The sequence below is a fragment of the Rhinoderma darwinii genome, chromosome 6 (genome assembly GCF_050947455.1).
Source record: "Rhinoderma darwinii isolate aRhiDar2 chromosome 6, aRhiDar2.hap1, whole genome shotgun sequence".
NCBI lineage: Eukaryota > Metazoa > Chordata > Amphibia > Anura > Rhinodermatidae > Rhinoderma > Rhinoderma darwinii.
The window spans coordinates 28,939,500-28,960,140 of record NC_134692.1 but is presented as its reverse complement, the minus strand read 5'-3'; the positions used below and the strand labels follow the sequence as shown (position 1 = coordinate 28,960,140).

Below are 20,641 nucleotides of genomic sequence, written 5' to 3'. Positions count from 1 at the left end.
CGTTTGTATAAACGGAGACCCCTATTAGACCGTTCCAGTGCCCGGTTTTCCCAAGCATACACCCCCAAGAAGTGTATTTCTATTGATGAGTCTCTGGTACATTTTAAAGGGAGGGTTCAATTCCGCCAGTACCTGCCGGGTAAGAGGGCAAGGTATGGCGTGAAGATGTATAAGCTGTGAGAGTGCATCAGGGTATACCTACAGATTTAGGCTATATGAAGGAAAGGCCACCCCCAAACCAGACTGCATCCTGGACTACAATAGGTACATGGGAGGGATGGACTTGTAAGATCAAGCCCTGAAGCCCTACAGCGCCATGCGGTGTGGTATAAGAAGCTGGCCGGGCACATCATACAGAGGGCATTGTACAATGCGTACATGCTACGTCGATGTGCAGGCCAGACGGGAACTTTCCTGGAATTTCAAGAGGTGATTATCAAGAACCTAATCTTTAGGGACCAAGAAGGGGGGGCACCCAGTACTTCTGGAAGCGGGCCCACACGCATCGTACCAGGGCAACACTTTCCAGGAGAAGTTCCCCAAACTGGCAAGAAGGGAAAAAGTCAAAAGAGGTGCAAAGTCTGCTATAAGAGGGCGATAATGGATGACACAATATATCAATGTGACACGTGTCCCGAATAACCAGAGCTCTGTATGAAAGTGTTTTAAAATTTATCATCCATCCCTTGGTTTATAATTTACCCCAATTTTACTTACCCTGATGCACTCCACACAGCTCATCCCCCCTCGTCTTTCCCCTCTGAGCTGTGTACCCAGGCAGCTGATAACAGCCACATGTAGGGTATTGCCATACCCGGGAGAACCCACATTACAGTTTATGGGGTGTAGGTCTCCGGTTAAAATGCTCACTACACCTCTAGATGAATGCCTTAACGGTGTAGTTTTTAAAACGGGGTCACTTCTTGCGGGTTTCAACTGTACTGGTACCTCAGGGGCTTCTGCATACATGACTTCGAACTAGAAAATCCCCAGTAGGCCAAATGGTGGTCCTTTCCTTCTGAGCCCTCCCATGGGCCCAAACGGCAGTTTATCACAACAAATGGGGTATTGCGGCACTCAGAACAAATTGCGCAACAGAATGGGGTATTTTGTTTCTTGTGAAAATAAGAAATTTTCAGCCAAAACTACATATTATTTGAAAAAAATAATTTTGTTTTCATTCCCAGCCCAATTCAAATAAGTTCTGTGAAAAAACTATGGGGTCAAAATGGTCACAACACCCATAAATGAATTCCTTGAGGGGTGTAGTTTCCAAAATGGGGTCATTTGTGGTGGGTTTCTATTGCTTTGACACCTCTGGGGCTCTGCAAATGCGACATGGCACCCGAAAACCAATCCAGCAAAATCTGTACTCCAACAAACACACAGCGCTCCTTTCCTTCTGAGCCCTCCCATGGGCCCAAACGGCAGTTTATCACCACAAATGGGGTATTGCCGCACTCAGGACAAATTGGGCAACAAAATGGAGTATTTTATTTCTTGTGAAAATAAGAATTTTCGAGCTAAAATGACATATTATTGGAAAAAATATATACTTTTTTAATTCCCAGCCCAATTCAAATAAGTTCTGTGAAGAAACTATGGAGTCTAAATGGTCACATTACACATAAATGAATTCCTTGAGGGGTGTAGTTTCCAAAATGGGGTCACTTCTGGTGGGTTTCCATTGCTTTGATACCTCTGGGGCTCTGCAAATGCGACATGGCACCCGAAAACCAAACCAGCAAAATCTGTACTCCAAAGAACACACAGCGCTCCTTCCCTTCTGAGGCCTCCCATGGGCCCAAACGGCAGTTTATTGCCACAAATGGGGTATTGATGCACTCAGGAGAAATTGGGCAACAAAATTGAGTATTTTGTTCCCTGTGAAAATAAGAAATTTTGGTAAAAAATTACATCTTATTGGAAAAAATTTCATTTTTTTAATGTCACAGCCCAATTGAAATAGGTGCTGTGAAAAAACTGTGTGGTCAAAATGCTAACAACAACCATAAATGAATTCCTTGAGGGGTGTAGTTTCCAAAATGGGGTCACTTTTGGTGGGTTTCCATTGCTTTGATACCTCTGAGGCTCTGCAAATGCGACATGGCACCCGAAAACCAATCCAACAAAATCTGGACTCCAACAAACATATAGCGCTCCTTTCCTTCTGAGCCCTCCCATGGGCCCAAACGGCAGTTTATCACCACAAATGGGGTATTGCCACACTAACGACAAATTGGGCAACAAAATGGGGTGTTTTGTTCCCTGTGAAAATAAGAAATTTTGATCACAAATGACATTTTATTGGAAAAAATGTCATTTTTTTAATTTCAGAGCCCAATTCAAATACGTGCTGTGAAAAAACTGTGCGGTCAAAATGGTAACAACAACCCTAAATGAATTCCTTGAGGGGTGTAGTTTCCAAAATGGGGTCACTATTGGGGGATTCCTACTGTTTTGACACCTCAACACCTCTTCAAACCTGGCATGCTGCCTAAAATATATTCTAATAAAAAAAGAGGACTCAAAATGCACTAGGTGCTTCTTTGCTTCTAGGGCTTGTGTTTTAGTCCACGAGCGCAGTAGAGCCACATGTCGGACATTTCTAAAAACTGCAGAATCTGGACAATACATATTTAGTAGTGTTTCTCTGGTAAAACCTTCTGTGTTACAGAAAAAAAAATGAATAAAATTGAAATTCAGCAAGAAAAATGAAATTTGCAAATTTCACCTCCACTTTGCTTTAATTCCTGTGAAATGCCTGAAGGGTTAAAAAACTTTCTAACTGCTGTTTTGAATACTTTGAGGGGTCTAGTTTTTAAAATGGGGTGTTTTATCAGGGTTTCTAATACATAGGCCCCACAAAGCCACTTCAGAACTCAAGAGGTACCTTAAAAAAAAGGCTTTTGAAATTTTCTTAAAAATATGAGAAATTGCTGTTTATGTTCTAAGCCTTGTAACGTCCAAGAAAAATAAAAGAATGTTCAAAAAACGATGCCGATCTAAAGTAGACATATGGGAAATGTGAACTAGTAACTATTTTGGGTGGTATAACCGTCTGTTTTACAAGCAAATGCATTTAAATTCTGAAAAATGCAATTTTTTCAAAATTTTCTCTACATTTTGCAATTTTTCACCAATAAACACTGAATATATCGACCAAATTTTACCACGAACATGAAGCCCAATGTGTCACGAGAAAACAATCTCAGAATCGCTTGGGTAGGTTTAAGCATTCCGACGTTATTACCACATAAAGTGAAATATGTCAGATTTGAAAAATGGGCTCTGAGCCTTAAGGCCAAAACTAGGCTGCGTCCTTAAGGGGTTAATGAGCGTCTGTTCTAGCTGCAGAACCACTGCAATCGCATTGTCTGAATATATCCTTAGGCCTTATTTCCCTTAGTATTTGCACATTATTCTACACATGCCTTTACAACCATGACAAGAGATTGGGGAAGAACACTATTCAAATACAGGCCTCCCTGTGTATAAACCTATGTAATCCAGATCGGTTATTAATAAATATTGCCCCAGTGGTTGATGAGGCATGAAAGGTGGAATTTGGGCTCATGGTGTTAGACCAACCAAGGCTGAGGTAGTTTTAATTCATCACCGCTGTGCACATTAAATATTAATGGTAGTAAATTATAAATAAGACGTACCAATGCAAGAAACAACATCTTCTACAAACAGGAGGGGTCATGTATGCAACAGTGATGTTGGCTATGGCGGCCATCAGAACCCTGCTTGCTCACAATTATTAAGCTATATATTTTATAGGGCATCATTTTGTGAGTTAACTCAATGTACATGAGAATAAACCTATAAATTTATGATGGACCCTTTATGCCATTTTGGTTGCACTGTGAAGATTTTTGGTTAGGCCTGGCTATAATACATGAGACCCCATTTTATAGGTGGTATATTAACTTGATGTCAACGTTGCTGTAATATACAAAAGGGCTTCTTCCTCTATTAACAGGTAACCATTGTATTATAAGTTATTCTGAAACTTCCATTACAATAAATACACGTGAAATCTTTAATGGATTGAATTAATTTACATTGGGCTAGGGCCATACTGACATGTGCAGCACTACAGGATCAGAAGACATTATACCTTGGATCCCTTCATGGTCCATAATCAAAGTGCATCAAACTCATGTAATGCAATGTGGCTTCAACTAAATGGTATATGACAAAATACTAGGATGAGCACCCCAGCAATAAAACATGTTGCTGAATAGCCCAATGCTGCCAAAATAATGGGTCAACAATATATCTGCTGACTTGTGATGAGTGATCAGTTGAAACTGTATAACTGCACATAAATGGTACATAGCACCTTCCAACACCATCATCTTAAGGCCATAACCGGTATAATGGTGGCAGGTTGTCACCCGGCAGCCCGAACTACACTGTATTACCAAATAAAACTACAAAAATAGGGAAGGCTGAGCAAGCGACTTTAAAACTGATCACCAATGAGGCCACAGCCTAGGTAGAGGAGACAAGAAAAGAGAAGCAAGGCAACACATCCAAACTAGTGAGAGCTTTATTCACCCAATGCGACGTTTCAGTCCAACAGGACCTTTGCAGAAAAGGAGAAACTTGATCAAGCGCTGGGGTTAAAAGGAAGTCATATTCTAACTTTATTCAAAATATATTAAAAAGTCCATATACAAAGGAGTGGAGGCATCAGATAGCGGGCCTACGCGTTTCAGACAAATTACTTGTCCTTACTCATGGCGTGTTGCATTATGCAACATGCCATGAGTAAGAACAAGTGATTATATGGACTTTTTTATATATTTGGAATAAAGTTGGAATATTACTTCCTTTTAAACCCAGCGCTGGATCAAGTTTCCCTTTTTCTGCTTTGATCTTCATTGTGCGCCGCCACGAGGATGCGTGCACTGTTCGAGCTTGGACATAGGATCAGTGAGCTGGAGGATTCCTCCCTTATTTACTTCATCAGGACCCTTGTCATGCTTGAGAAAGGTCCTGTTGGACTGAAACGTCACTTTGGGTGAATAAAGCTCCCACTTGTTTGGAAGTGCTGCCTTGCTTCTCTTTTTTTATTTAAACCAAGGGACTTTGGGCCAAGTCCTATTGAGGCATGCACTCTTTTTTTTAAACTTATCCAGTGCTGTGATATTTTTGTTTTTTTATAGGTAGAGGAGACAACATACATTGTTGGGGCAAGGCCATCTAATTCTTCCCAAGTCAATTACATGTTAACACCTTCCTAACTCTGAGCGCCTACAGTCAGGAGCACCTCGTCTATGCAGCACAGCACTGAAGATATTATCAGTGATGAAATGTGTTAGAGTTTTTTTAATAGGGTCTTCTACTGCTAGAGACCTGGAAGTAAATAGAATTGTCAAGCGGATATTTCCCGATTGAACAGTAGTTATAAAGGAGTGGTTATACTGCACAATATTTGCATATCCCACACCTGCAGAAGGTAAAGGAAAAAATAGTGCTGTATGTCTAGAATGAATACCACCAGTTATACTATTGTATAACATTTGTCAAATCTAATGTAAGTGGGTAATCACATTTCCCAGAGCTTTAGTCAATAGACACGGGCTGTTTTATGACAGCCTGTGTCCCTTACACAATAATAAGAATACAGATTGCCATAAATTGTACTCTGTTAACTGATTCACATGCAACAGTAGAGAATTGGATTTCCGTGCCTCTGAAGCTGCTATATTATCAGACTACTGCTGCTCTGGCCATATACACTACATAGCCGTTGAGCTAATATCTATTCCTCCCTATTCCCCCACCCACATGCATGCTTGGCTCATGCATGTATTCTAAATGGGGAGAGGGGAGTAAACTGCTGCCAGACACATCTGGTGGCGACCCATCTCCCCTGAGAACAAAACTATCGGGCATCTTAAAACCCAACTGCCCGATCCTTCTCTTCCCCGACATATGTCATGGGTGAAGAGTTGGGAGGCCAAATTAGAAGGTTGGCAAATTCTGCCAAAATTGTCAGGTGCTACAATTTTCACAGTGGTGATACTATTGACATGGATAATAATAAAATTAATTTAATTGCAACAGCAAACTGGATGCCGACCTATTTGTTAATTTAAGATACACAAAAAAATGGGACATAGAATGTAATTAAAACCACAGAAAAGGCCATACTCACAGATTAGGTGGTGGGTAAAATACCCGTTCCAAACAGGACGCAACCAGGTCAGAGAATGCTGTTGATGGGAAGTGCCCAGGTGTGTTTCAATAATGATAGCCACTCCCACTAACCTTGAGGGGAGTGGTGTGTTGGGCATGGAAGTAAATGTGTAATAATAATAAATAAATAATAAAGTACTGTGTATAGCCGTTGAGCTAATATCTATTCCTCCCTATTCCCCCACCCACATGCATGCTTGGCTCATGCATGTATTCTAAATGGGGAGAGGGGAGTAAACTGCTGCCAGACACATCTGGTGGCGACCCATCTCCCCTGAGAACAAAACTATCGGGCATCTTAAAACCCAACTGCCCGATCCTTCTCTTCCCCGACATATGTCATGGGTGAAGAGTTGGGAGGCCAAATTAGAAGGTTGGCAAATTCTGCCAAAATTGTCAGGTGCTACAATTTTCACAGTGGTGATACTATTGACATGGATAATAATAAAATTAATTTAATTGCAACAGCAAACTGGATGCCGACCTATTTGTTAATTTGCTGGATTGTCTAGGTGGTAAGGAGGTTTACTGCTAAGTCTTGGCACCTGGAAAACAACATAAGATTACACAAGAGTGCTGCCTGAACACTTGGTCCAAAATTGTCAGGTTCGGCCGACATTAATCTAATGTGTATGGCCACCTTTAGGGTTCAAGCACCCAGCATTGTGTGGACAGACCAAGTACACTGATACATGTAGTCCATATAGGTCCTTATTACAGACGGTAGTTACTCAGTGTGCTGCGGTATGGTGCCTCCATAATATGGCATGCATTGCAAAGTACGGGATCATTACTTTTTTCTCACGGATCCTGTATAAATCTGTGAGTCAAAACCTATGCAATCCCAAGGATAGACCATCGAGGTAAAATCCAGGAAACCCCCTTTAAGGAAATACTGTTTATGCAATTTCTTAATGTACAAGTGTAGGCTCACCGAACATGTGCTTCAGGTTCAATGTACATTATCAATATGCTTTCTTTATCCCAATTGAGCAGCATTCATTTTCGAGCTAGCTTTATTCTGCATTCCAGTCACGTATCAAACAAGCATTGAACGCCTAGAAAAAAAAATCTTGTCTGCATGAGGCCTTTCTCTGACCTGAGTATTTTTCCTTCTAGAAGTTCTCTCTTTTTCTTGGATTAATTGAACATAGTACAGTATATTGAAGGCAGGCACGCTCCTCTCATACATTAATGTATGTAGCTCATTCATTAAGCAGACTGCTGTCCTTGTAAGAATCTCTCTCAATCATCCCGGAGATGAGTAGAAATGAAGAGCTGATTCATTTCTTATAAAATATGTGTGGGAGAGAAGTCTTATCAAGTATTAGAAAATGCAGAAGACCGTTCATAAAGGGAATTATGAGGGGAAAATGGGTATGTTATACATGCCATAAAAAAAAGACCTTTGTCACCCCCTACTTGTCCAGTGTCATTAAAATTTGTTTACATACAGCATGAACTAGAAGGTATGTAAGTGGGGTGCTACTTGAAGCTCCTGAGCTCCAATGCAAAATTTGTATCAAGCCCCCCTAGTGTTTCATTTATGATTTTATGTGTCAGAGCGACCTTTCGGCACCCTCAAACACTAGGTCCCGGATGCAACTGCTTCCTCTGCACCCCTTTAGAGCTGTGACCCTACCAATCACGTTTCCATCCGCATGCTTGCTTTCTTGAGGACACAGATTTGCCACCGGGACAAGTGCTCTTACGTTTATTAAATGTGTAAATTCTCTACTAAAGTTGAATTGGGGGGCGCCATTTCTCAAACTCAATGGCTGCCCAAAGTACTGATCAGAGGGCTAGCAAATAGCTTGCCAAATATACTCCAACTCTGTGAACACTCCCAGCTATGAAGGGAAGTTGTTCCTAAGGTCAACGCAGACTTTGGGGAGGATTCGGGATTAATGATGCTTTGTAGATGCTATCTCAATCGTAATTTTCATATATTAAATGTACGATATGTAATCTGTCATTTCATCTTCATTTAAATATCTTTTAGTAGCATTCCTATGGTTCTGTGAGTTATATGACTAATGGAATATACTGCTGTGAAATACATGTTAGATTTGCAGTTCTTTAAAATTGGATCCATTGTCAGTATACAAAATAAACCATTTATTTCAGAAAGGGAGGGGGTGGATTTATATAATGATTGCAGAAATCCCCTTACCAGGAGAGGTACAGCTTTTATGGTCATTACTTCTGCAATGCTCTGCCTCCCAAGACATGACATTTTAAAATCACTCTCTCCTGTGAGAGAAAAAATTGGCCTCTGGTGAGACAATTATTATCAGTCATGTCAGTAAGTTGCGCCATTAGCCTGCATACATGGTCAAAGTGGACATAAAATAATATCTGTATAGGTAATATAGAAATGTGAACATAACATTATATATATATATATGTGTGTGTATACATTCATATCTAGATAGATAGATAGATATTAGATAGATAGATAGACAGACAGACAGACAGACAGATAGATAGATAGATAGATAGATAGATAGATAGATAGATAGATAGATAGATAGATAGATAGATAGATAGATAGATAGATAGATATGAGATAAAATGTGCTCATGTTATAGATGTTTGTAATACTCCTGCACACTGATGTCATTTTGAGCATCATTTCTCCAATCCATCGTCCATTGCTCTTTACGAAAAAGCAGAACAAAGAATCGTCTCTAATTTACAAGACTCAAGGACGCAGCTTGCTACAATAATTACTAGTAGAACAAACATTGTCTGAGCACTGACTCATCCTCTGATAGTAATATTGATGATTTTTATTCGAAAACGTAACATTTTTAGAAACCGCACAAGTCTCTTTATCAGATGTTCGTCCCATGAAGAGATGCGCTTGGTCTTTGATTCAAATTTCTTATTGCAGCTAATAAGTAACCAGAATATTTCCGCAGCAGGCAGACAAATACAGATGTTTTATTTCTGTCATAGAAGCCCTCGATATAGGGACCTAGTAAGCACCCGGTGGTGGGGCAGCAGATGCCATTTGGACCCCTGATCTATGAACAGATGAATCTGCTTGCACTGTATTAATCCAGCCATATTTCATTAATATACTACACTATGGAGGGAGTTTTGTTTCCGGTATTTTACAGTTTTTAGGCAGTTTGAGACATGAGGGCCAGAGGATCTAATGAATTTTGGATGAACCATTAATATAGCTGTATGATTAAAACAAATATTAACGAATATACAAATAGGGAATTATCTATTGCAGGTAGAGCTGCGTTTTAAAGGGGCCTTTCACATCACGTTTGAGCATCAATTTAAACATTAGTTTGTGTCCCGTCCCCCCGCTTTTGAAACAGATCCTTTAACGGATCCATAGGTTTTCAATGGGGCTTCTGTCATGAATAAAAGTCTCAGTTTATCTCCCTTATACAAGTTTCCATCATTCTGTCCTGTTAAGCAAACTGGGTTACGACGCATCTATTTTTCTGTACAATGCAAGTCTAATGCAACAGGATCCGACGATATAGGCATCTGTTGCACCATCTTATTTGACATCGTTTTTTTTTAACATGGAAGCCTATGTTCACATCTGTACTCGTATTTCTGTTATTCTGTTCCACCATCATAGGAACAGAATAACGAAAATAATGGAAGTGCTGGATTCGTCAAATGACGGACACCAATGGAACCCGTTGACTTTAATGGGTTCTGTCACATTTCTGTCATTTGACAGAGAGAATACTGCGATTTTTTGTCCAGTAAATATAATGGCATCTGTAACGGAGGCTCAACCGCAGATGTAAACACAGCCAAACAGGACGTTTTAACATGATGTGTAAACGTGATGTGAACCTAGCCTAACCGCATTTAAAATCGTATCCAAATACTGCACCGTTGCCCGCACAGTACACTATGATTATAGCCCTCCCTTGGCTGCCAATAGCATCAAATGTATTAGACATGATCCACCATCACTCATATCCTCCATACGTCTTAGAAGACATTATCAAACACTTTTTGTGACAGGTTGAACCTTGTCGCCGGCAGCAGGAAGAATTTGTACCTGCAGCTGCTGAATCAGTCGAGGAGCCTCATGCTGCACCTGTCTCATTAGTTCTTTAAATTTCCCCATTTCTGTTCATTCTGAGCTCAGGCCTAGAGAGGTAGACAGGATTTACTGACACACACAATTGTTACTGCATGTACAATCTGCAATGTGAACTGGATGGCTTAAGGCTGTAAAATTTAAACTAATATGGATATTGGCTGAAAAATCATCGTAGGTGGATTCAGTCTGGGTTCATGTAAAATTCAATAGCAGCTTTGTTCTAACTAGTAAAATGCAAATCATATATATATATATATACATACATATACACACAGACCTAGACATTCTTCCTGTATTCCATTTTTCATCATGTCATAGGAACCAAAGAGCAATTTTTGCGATGCCTAGTGATTTACAGCCACAGATGAACCATTTCAGTAATCACATTTTTGATCAGGATAACCCTTTTCCATATGTCCTATTAGGGCATAATAATGTCATAGAGGAGGTTACCCATTTTGGACCGAGCGGAGAACCATTACAAAAGCTGGAGGACTAGGCACGTCCATGTATTACATGGCCAGCAATTCATTTTAATGAGTGCTGTGTAATACTACTTTTCCCCTTTAGTGGCCGCTGCAGGGTAAATGTGGGGCAGCTTCCGCTGGCGAGATCGGCTGATTGCCAGGGGATTCACTTGCTGGGATTGTGACTATTAGCTGTTTGCCAGTGGTTCTGCATTTAGAAAAGTGGTTGTTTTTCTTGTGTTTACATAAAAATGTTGCCATGATTTTTGGCGATGTTCAGAAAAAATAAAAACAGTGTTTGGCAACCCTGCCTACCTGGCTAAGCCCTATGGCTCTTTTCATCCTCATCTTACTGGCTCATAATTACATAGCCAGAAATTCTTTGACTCTGTTTAAACAATTTTATTCAAGTTTTCTACTGTTTTTTATTACAAGAACAGCACAGTTTTCAGTGTAATTCTTGCTGTCACAACTTTCTTATTGATATATGTCGGGCTACGGTTTCCATGAATATCTCAAAAAGTTGCACATACGGATGTAGCCATCTTTATCTTGACTCTGATAACTTGCTGCAGCGTGATATCACACAACAAAAGTCATTGAAAAGTCATTGAAACACTCAAGATAAAGGATCTAGCCACTGTGTATTTAATGTGCTAAAAGTCAAGATAAAGACGGCTACATCTGTACGTATTCTTACAGACTGCAAGTGTTGTGACTTTAGTAATTCTAAGCTAGTGGTCTATTATATATGAAGACATCCCATCAACGCGCTACACGGCAACTAAAATTAGAAGACAATAGTTGTAGTGCGGCTTCATTTATTTCCTATGGGGGAGACAGTCACAAGTAAACTTTTGGCTTTCTTAAAATTTCCAACCTCAATTTTCCTGCAATTCATGCCCCACATTTAGATGCTGTGTAGCCAAACTCTAATGATCAGTACGACCACCAGAGGGTGGATTCTTCAATTTTCCATTAGAATAAGGTCGTTGCACAGACTCTTTGACATTTTTGAAAATCTATCTAGGCGACTTTGAATGATTCTAGAGAACTGAAGTGATCAATGCCCCTCTGTTACGTGGACCGTGATTATCAGTCAGAGACAGAACATCAGTCCTTAGAAATGAAGGACTTAGAAAAGAACTGATTTTTTAAAGGTACAATTTTCTACAGCAAAATATGAAGTTGGTCATATGCAGTAAACAAACGGAAGATCAAATGCTCCTAAAAACAGGACTTATTTCTCCCTCAAATTATTTCTTTACTTGCTCTCGAAAGTCTCAGTAATCCACCTTCAGATGACCTTCACCCCCAAGCAAAGACTGTGGAAAATAAGGGGACAGAAAACAATCTCTTGTGTAGATTCCAATTACAAGGCCCTAGAAAGACTCAGGAGACTAAACAAAGGCCTCTGTTGGGTTGTTCTTCTGTGCTGTACGACACAAAGGTCTACAGCTCATAAAAATGAAGAGAAAGACACAACCAGTAAAAGCTACAAACCCATTTATAATAAAAACTGATTTCTATTACTACAGTGTACAGAATATATTTATACCAATCTTTTGTATCCTATATTTCATGCTCGTATCTTGTTTTCATTCTTTTTATTTAGGGATTGCCTATTTGGGCATATATCTCGTGCAATTTTTAACTGATTGTCGACATTCTATTGCCGGCGTCTGGTTACAAATATTCTAGCCTGGAGGTAAACATTAAGATCTAGACTGGAGGCACTCAGATTCATGTTAAGAGTATGTTCACACGGCAGCGTCCGTAACGGCTGAAATTACGGGGCTGTTTTCAGGAGAAAACAGCTCTGTAATTTCAGCCGTCATGGCATGTTGAGGCGCTTTTTCGCTGTGTCAATTACGGAAGTAAATGGAGCTGTTTTTCCATGGAGTCAATGGAAAACATCTCCATTGACGTCTGAAGAAGTGACAGACACTTCTTTGACGCGGGCGTCTATTTACGCGCCGTCTTTTGACAGCGACGCGTAAATTTACGCCTCATGGGAACAGACCAACGTAAAACCCATTGCTTTCAATGGGCAGATGTTTGCCGACGCTATCGAGCCGCATTTTCGGACGTAAATCGAGGCGGAAAACGCCCGAATTACGTCCGAAAATAAGCCGTGTGAACATACCCTAACTGTAATGCTGCTTATACAAACATAGATAAGTAAAAAATAAGGCCGGACTCACACGAGCGTGTGCGTTTTGCGCGCGCAAAAGGTCAGTGTGTCATCAGCATATGGTGCGCGGCTGCGTGATTTTCACTCAGCCGGCATCAAGATGACACTCTGTGTTTATGTTTGTAAACAGAAAAGCACGTGGTGCTTTTCTGTTTTCATTCATTCATTTTACTACTGTTGCACGAATCACGCGCGGCACCCGGAAGTGCTTCCGTGTGCCGAGCGTGATTTGCACGCACCCATTGACTTCAATGGGTGCGTGCAGCGCGAAACACGGCCACATATAGGACATGTCGTGAGTTTTACGCAGAGCTCATACGCTGCGTGAAATTCACTGACAGTCTGAACGGCCCCATTCAGTAACATAGGTCTGTGCGACGCGCGGGAATTCCACGCACGTAGCACGGACGTATTATACGTTCGTCTGAATAAGCCCTGACTGTGTACAAAAACCAAGAAAATAAGCGATGTGAAAACATATAGGAGAATAATGCGGCTGGGGATTAGTGTTTCAAATCTGCCCATGTCAAAATCAGACATTTTGGGAATAGTTAGTAAGGCCTCATGCACACGACCGTAGCCGTGTGCACGGCCGTGATTTTTCGGGTCGGCCGGCTGCGGACTGTCAGCGGACAGTCAGCCGCAGGCCGCCCGCACATGCACATGGCCGCGGCCATTGTTTTCAATGAGCCCGGACCGCAGAACCGGGCCGTAATAAGACATGCCCGTTCTTTCTGCGGTCCGGGCTCCCGGGCCGTGCACGGACCGCAAAAACTATGGTCGTGTGCACGGCCCCATAGAAAAGAATGGGGCCGCAATTCTCCCGTGGATTTTGGGGGAATTGCGGCCGCAAAAACACGGTCGTGTGCATGAGGCCTAAATGACAAGTTACTGGGAGGAGTCCGGTGGCATCAGGTGTATGTATACTCCTTGCGCACATGAAGTCGAGGACAGTACATCTCACTACACATTGTGCAGTGTCCTGTCCGCTGCTTCATGTGCACAATGCACATGGGTCTGATGCTGCTCTCGGCCTCATCTTAGTAAATTGTAAGTTAATTCACTAACTACTCCCGAAACATCCGTTTTTGACATGGACAGGTTTCGGAACACGAAACTCCAGCTGTATAATGGCATGTTGGTGGTTTAGTGGCTCCAAGCCTATTGACAGTTTTCCTATAAATGTGGTGTATAGTTTTGACCACTTGCTAAAAAAAAATTAAAAAATAGGTTTATTAAGGGGGTTATGCAGGATTTGGACTGCTTTTTTTCCCCACAGGCTTTTTCTAGTATTGTAGCGTAGCCCTATTTACATGATTTGGGGTGAGCTGCAATACCAGATCAGCCCATGGACAAGAGTGGCGCTGTTTCCTGAAAAAAGATAGACCGTTTTTTTCTAATTCCATGCAACTACTTTAAGGACTTTTAAAGAGAGCATTAATAGGCATAGACATTTTTATCAAAATTTAAAGGGATTTTCCATGAGAATGTATTATGACCTATTGATAGCTTTCAAGTTGCATGTTGTGCTACTTGGTGTAGTTCAGTAGCTGCGCCATTTTCCTTAATCGGCGTGTTTCATGCTGATAAATATGCTGCACACTATACTAAAATTCTGGTGTACTGCTCAGCCCCATTACAAAATGTTAATAAAGTTTGGCGCAACTTTTGGCACATGCAGTGATTTTTAAACCATGCCTGTTTTCCGATAGACCACGCCTCTTTTACGGTGGACTGTGCTCTCTTGGTGAGAGCAAAAAGCATCTAAAACAGGTAATAAATGTGGTACATGACATGTGCACCAGAATCCTAGCTTAATTTAGATAATGAATCTTCCCCTTTGTATTTTCACTATAAAGATCATTGCGCCAACTGCTAAATCATGGTAGAATGAGATAAATAGGGGCCAAGGGCCCATGGCTAGAGGGGGCCACAGCGACTTGGTCATTTAGATTCCTCATTAAAGGGCAGGGCTTCTTATTAGCTGAAATCTACTTTAGAAGTGGTAAAGGGCCATGACGTTTAATGCTCTGGGGTCCAGGTCACTCTCCGTCTACCCCTGAGAGAAATTATCCTCAACCTAAGGCCTTGCTTAAAAGACACCACATGATGAAATAAGAGCTATGTAGTGGTCAAGAGGAAACTTGTTTTGGAGATGAAAACCCATAGCACAGACCCTTCACTTGAAATCTAACATTGTAAAACACGTTGTATTTTTTCTGGTCTACGTAAAGCATTTGTGCCACAGAAGCCGTTAAATCACAACATACTTAAAAGTTAATAGAAAACGTAAGCAATGGCGTTATGCTTTTAAGAATATTATTAAATTGTACCACCAGCTGTTCCTTCTTTTAATTATTCTGTTCTATAACAGGACGGAGCATACCTCAAATAAATCTAAGACTCTGCAGAACATGGAAAGTTTACTCTGGAAACAAAAGTCCTTTATTAAGACTAACCTGCTCCCTGGGTACTAGCGCAAAACAGGCTTAAAAATGACACTGTCGGTAACACCCCTGTCTAATCCCATTTTAATTGAGAGCCGATTTACTCGCTGTATTAACTCTGGTCCATAGGAAAACTGTGAAATTCCATAGACAACGTATGGGTTTTAAAATAGTCAATTTCTACACTAAGAGGTCATCCTTTTATTTATAACCCTGACGATCTTATATTTATTTGCTAAACCTTTTGAAAACTGCGTACAACATCATCACTGCAAAATCCCATAGAAGGAACTTGAAGACTGACCTTGAAACATTGACCTTCCCCAAACCTAGAGAAAGGGCCCTATAGAAAAAAAAATCATATGAAATTTCCTTGTAAAGGATGTTCACTAACCTACACTCATTTAGACAGGCTTTACTCCGATTTAACTACCCTCCTTGTAAGTGAGAAGGGTAGTATTGCCCTCAGGCAAATTGGCGCTTACTTTGCTTGGCAATGTTGAAGTTAATAGAGGAATTCCAGTGCAGACCCATGCTATTCATTGAGAAGTTGGACAGGGCCATTCTAAGATGACCTGAAGGGGGGTGGGCCCTCATTTAGCTTGGTGGGCCCATCGAACCCTATTCTGATGATGCATCACTCAGACAGGTTTTACCCTCATTTAGCTACCATACTTGTAAGTGAGAAGGGTCGTCTGGCCTCTGACCAGTCGCCCCTTCCTTTGGTTGGCAATGTTCCAGTGGATAGATAGATTCCAATGCAGGCCCATGCTATCCATAGGGAAGATAGACAGGCCAATCTGAGATGCCCCTAGGGGGTGGGCCTTCATTTTGTTTGGTGGACGCAAGGAATCCCAGTCTAATGCTGTCTCACTCATACAGACTTTACCCCCATTTAACTACCATATTTGTAAGTGAGAAGGGTAGTATGGCCCTCAGGCCAGTTGCCCCCTTTTTTGCTTAGCAATGTTGAAGTGGATAGAGGGATTCCAATGCGGACCATGGTGTCCATTGGGAAGGTAGACAAGCCAATCTAAGATGCTCCTAGAGGGGCCCTTATTTTGTTTTGCGAGCCCAAAGAACTTCAGTGAAATGCTGTCTCACTCATGCAGGCTCTGCCCCCATTTAACTACCATACCTGTAAGTGAGAAGGGTAGATTTTCCTCAGGTCAGTTTCCCCTTCCTTTACTTGGCAATGTTGAAGTAGAAAGAGGGATTCCAGTGCAGGCCCATGCTATCCATTGGGAAGTTAGACAGGCCATTCTAAGATGCCTCGGGGGCAAAGACAAAGGAATCTGTGAGCTCTGTTGTTTTTAGGCTATTTAGCGGTATGTTTGTCTGACATGACCTGTTTCTTGTTATACAGTAGGTGGATATTTATAGATATTTTTCAGCATACAGTTTGCAGCCCACTTTGCTCCCTAGATTTCTATTCTGCTCATAATTCTGTTTTAATGCAAAAAATATCCGTTTTCCCTGTGGCATAGAGTAGTAATTTCAGCATCTAAACAGCAGAGCTGCAACCCTCACCCTGCTTTAATAAACTGTTGTAGATTAATGGGGATTTACAGTGTGAGCCCTGTAGGTCTTCAAATGCCAAATTCCATCTTTTGGAGAAGCCTAACTCTGATATATTAGTAGAAGCTATGAATGAAGAACAAACAATACATAAATCAGCATAAATTAATTGGGAAATACTGGCTTGCACATCATTTTAGCATATTTACTGTTTTTTTTTAATGACTAAATACAAATTTATTTTGTTGCCCTGTGTTGAAATGTATTTTTATGGTATTTTAGGGATATGCAATTAAATGCCAATGAATATGGATCCTACTGGTGGACATATCCGAGAAGTCATATTGAGAAGGGGTGTGCATTGTAGATCAGTAGACAAATAATTAACCTTTGTAATGATCATTATTATGCCAAAATTATTAACTTTTGATAATTGACTTTGTTAGGGATTGTTAATTGTAATTATCTCATATATCTTCCAACTTGACAATTCATAAACGCTGGTTATCCTTAGTTACGTTAAACGTGATGGCTAATGCTAGCATCAATTCAGTCATGTCCAATTTAATTTAAAGTGTAGCTAAACGTTTGACAAACTTCTGACATGTCATAGTGATATGTCAGAAGTTTGTATTGGTGGGGGTCCGAGCACTGAGACCCCCACCAATCGCTACAACAATGTTTCCGAAGCGCTCGTGTGAGCGCTCAGCCGCCTCGTGTCTGTTCGGCTTTTTCCGGAAAGCCGATGTATCAGAGCACGGGCTCGTAGACTTTCTATTGAGTCCGTACACGATACATTGATTTCCGGAAAAAGCCGAACAGACACGAAGCGGCTGAGCGCTCACACGAGCACTTCAGCTGTTTCATTCTAGAGATTGGTGGGGGTCTCAGTGCTCGGACCCCTACCAATCAGAACTTCTGAAGTGTCACTATGACATGTCAGAAGTTTGTCAAACGTTTTGCTACACTTTAAGCCAATATGGGATAGCCTTACGTTGGATGTTGCCCTGTGCAGTACCTTCTTTTGGTGTGCATCCCATATGGTGTACTGTCATACAGTGTGCAAATAACCATACCATGCAGTGCCTATTTTTAAGCACCATACAATATGGTACCCAAATAACAGTGCCATGCGTTGACCAAATAACACTTCTATACCGTTTTCCTAAATAACAATGCTATACAATGATGGCACCACTGTGCACTCCAAAAATAATATACTGTACAGTGCCTAAGTAGCAGTGCAAAATATACCATAGTACCAGCACAGAGAAACTAAATAAAAACTTAATGAACATAAAGTAATCCAATAACAATGCTATACAATCTTTAAATAATAATTATATACAATTAGCATTACATTTTGTAGTAGTCACAAGCCTCAGGTGCCAGGCCATCTGTGGCACCCCTTTCAGCAGTTCGGGTTAATGTAAATTCATGGATAGTAACACTTGATACCACAGGTTTCCTGATTAAACTTTTATAACTTTGTGAAACTTTGCTGCTTTTACTATTTGATCATGATCATATAACCGTAGCAGCCATAGCATTTGCTATGGGGTCCAAAGGTTGAGGGGGCCCACTCAGTTACAAGAATGTCGTTCCATTTTGTGGGGACAAACAATTTACTGGCTTTCTGCTATCTAGCTCTACTATGGGGTTACTCTGATATATGGCGCTATTATTCATTCCTTTTAATTATTGTTACTTATGCTGCTGTTTATGTTTCCTGTCATTAGGTGGTGGGGGGTTCATCTCATTTTACTATTTCCTCTGAATTCTAGTTCCAAAATTTTCCAATATACTTTCTTTATTAATTCCTCACAGTTTTCAAGATCTTTGCTTGTTGTTATTCAGTAGGAATATAAGATTCTGTCCATGGTCACACAGGTGCAGGGCTCGTTACAGTTACAGTATGTGTATCAGAGCTGTGTTTTCTTATGAGCTGTGCATCTGTGTGTCCATCGCATGACCATGGACAGAACTGCATCCACTGGAAGTAAACATGCTGAATGACAGCAAGCAGAGCTCTTGAACATCGGGAGGAATTAACACAGAAAGTAGTTTAGTAAAACCGGACAACCCCTCAAATGTGTTTGATCAAGTGGTCAAATAACATTTGCCCCACTTGTACCCAGAAGTCAGATTATTGTGGCTTGTATTCGGTGGTCCTTTTTCTACACCATTTTTAATGGTATCCAATCAGGATTGTGAATTCACTGATTTTCCTGGACAAAGACTAGAACCTGACTTTTGTGGACATCTAACATGTGATAAGTTCATTGTGTTATACCACAGTGTCCCATATGTGTGCCTTTTACTATGTTTTATTTATTTGTTCTACATGTCTTAATGTGATTGACAACTGTTGGATCCAGGATCGGACTCGTTCACCGAATCAACTCGTATCAAGAGATCCTACGGTGGGCCCAGGCTATGACACAATAATGGGCCTCTAATACAACAGGGTCTCAGAGATCCAGCAGAAGACAACCCTATTTGGAGATGACTTTGTAGACAATCACTAGGGTCTATTTCTTATGAGATGTTTTAAAATAACCTAATAGATGATTTGTCCTGTGTGTGTAATGATAACAGCAAAGTTTACAACTAAATTAAAAGTGGACGTGGACATGTTCTGTATAGATGGGTAGGCGGGCTCTCATATTTTTTTGGTGGGTCCGAGGAACCCCAGTCCAACGATGGTCGGACCTACCTGATAAAGTTAAACATAACTAGTGCAGATGCATAAAGACATCTCAATAGGAAACTCAAATTTATTACACATACAAACAAAATAAAATAAATATGCCCAACGATGGAAGGAAATCTTATCAAGCGTTACCCATGTAAGCAGAAATCAATCACTGTTTACTATACATGTCTTATCTATATGCCAGTTGTGTTTTAGATATGTCGCTCCTAAGAACACAAGATAAAACGTAATGATGGAAAATAGACTAGGGACCACAATCTAGCAGAAAGCACTGCCTCTACGTGAATCCCTTGATTCCAAGCTAAGATTAAGAACTCCGAGCCCGCTTCCTTGGCAAGCAGCCAGAAATAGCATCAATTAAATTATTGCCAACTTCATGAAAAAAAAAAGGAGAAAAACTCCTGACAAGATTTAGTGGTCCTGCCTGTCCTTAGTCGCCCCTGTCCTGAAGGATTTTGGGTACATTTTCATTACAGAAATAATTACTTCTAACCTGGCAGTTCAGTATCTAACTAATAACATTAACAATGAGAGCGGTAGAGTTGCTTTGCTTGCCAGCACGAATCAAACTGTGAGTGACTAAGCAATGTCTGTGTGTATAATTATTCTTTGCTCTTATGGTGTAGGGAAGCTGGTGAGAGTGCTTACTGCCCTCCGCTCGGCTCTTAATGCTTCCAGCACATTATGTTTTCCATATTCATGTTCAATTTAATTCATACAAATCTCTAAGGACTATTATAAACCTGTGCAGAATGCAACAACAAGAGGAATGTGCAAAAAAGCCATATAACAAAGAAAAAAAACACTGGACTGCTTGCAGAGTTTGCACAGGGCACAAGAGCAGGCTATGAAAACCATTAGGACCTTATCTAGCGATGGACATGTGGTACTTGTTATTACTGTGGTGTTTCAGTGTCACTGGAAGGCCACGTGGTCTACAGAATACATTTATATCCCATATAACAGTAATAAAATTGATGCAGTTATATGGTC

General features: G+C 40.7%; 1 protein-coding gene across 2 annotated transcripts in view; it reads right to left on the bottom strand.

The window, feature by feature from the left end:
• The window catches only part of CSRNP3 (cysteine and serine rich nuclear protein 3), a 98,332-nt gene that overhangs the window by 43,949 nt on the left and 33,742 nt on the right, over nucleotides 1-20,641 (bottom strand). The window contains exon 1 of one of the 2 annotated variants that reach the window (XM_075829393.1): nucleotides 10,262-10,327. The exons of the other annotated variant lie outside the window; for it this stretch is intronic. The gene's annotated coding sequence lies outside the window, so the exon portion shown is untranslated. Of the gene's footprint in view, nucleotides 1-10,261; nucleotides 10,328-20,641 lie in introns of those variants that run through there. 2 annotated transcript variants of the gene reach the window in all.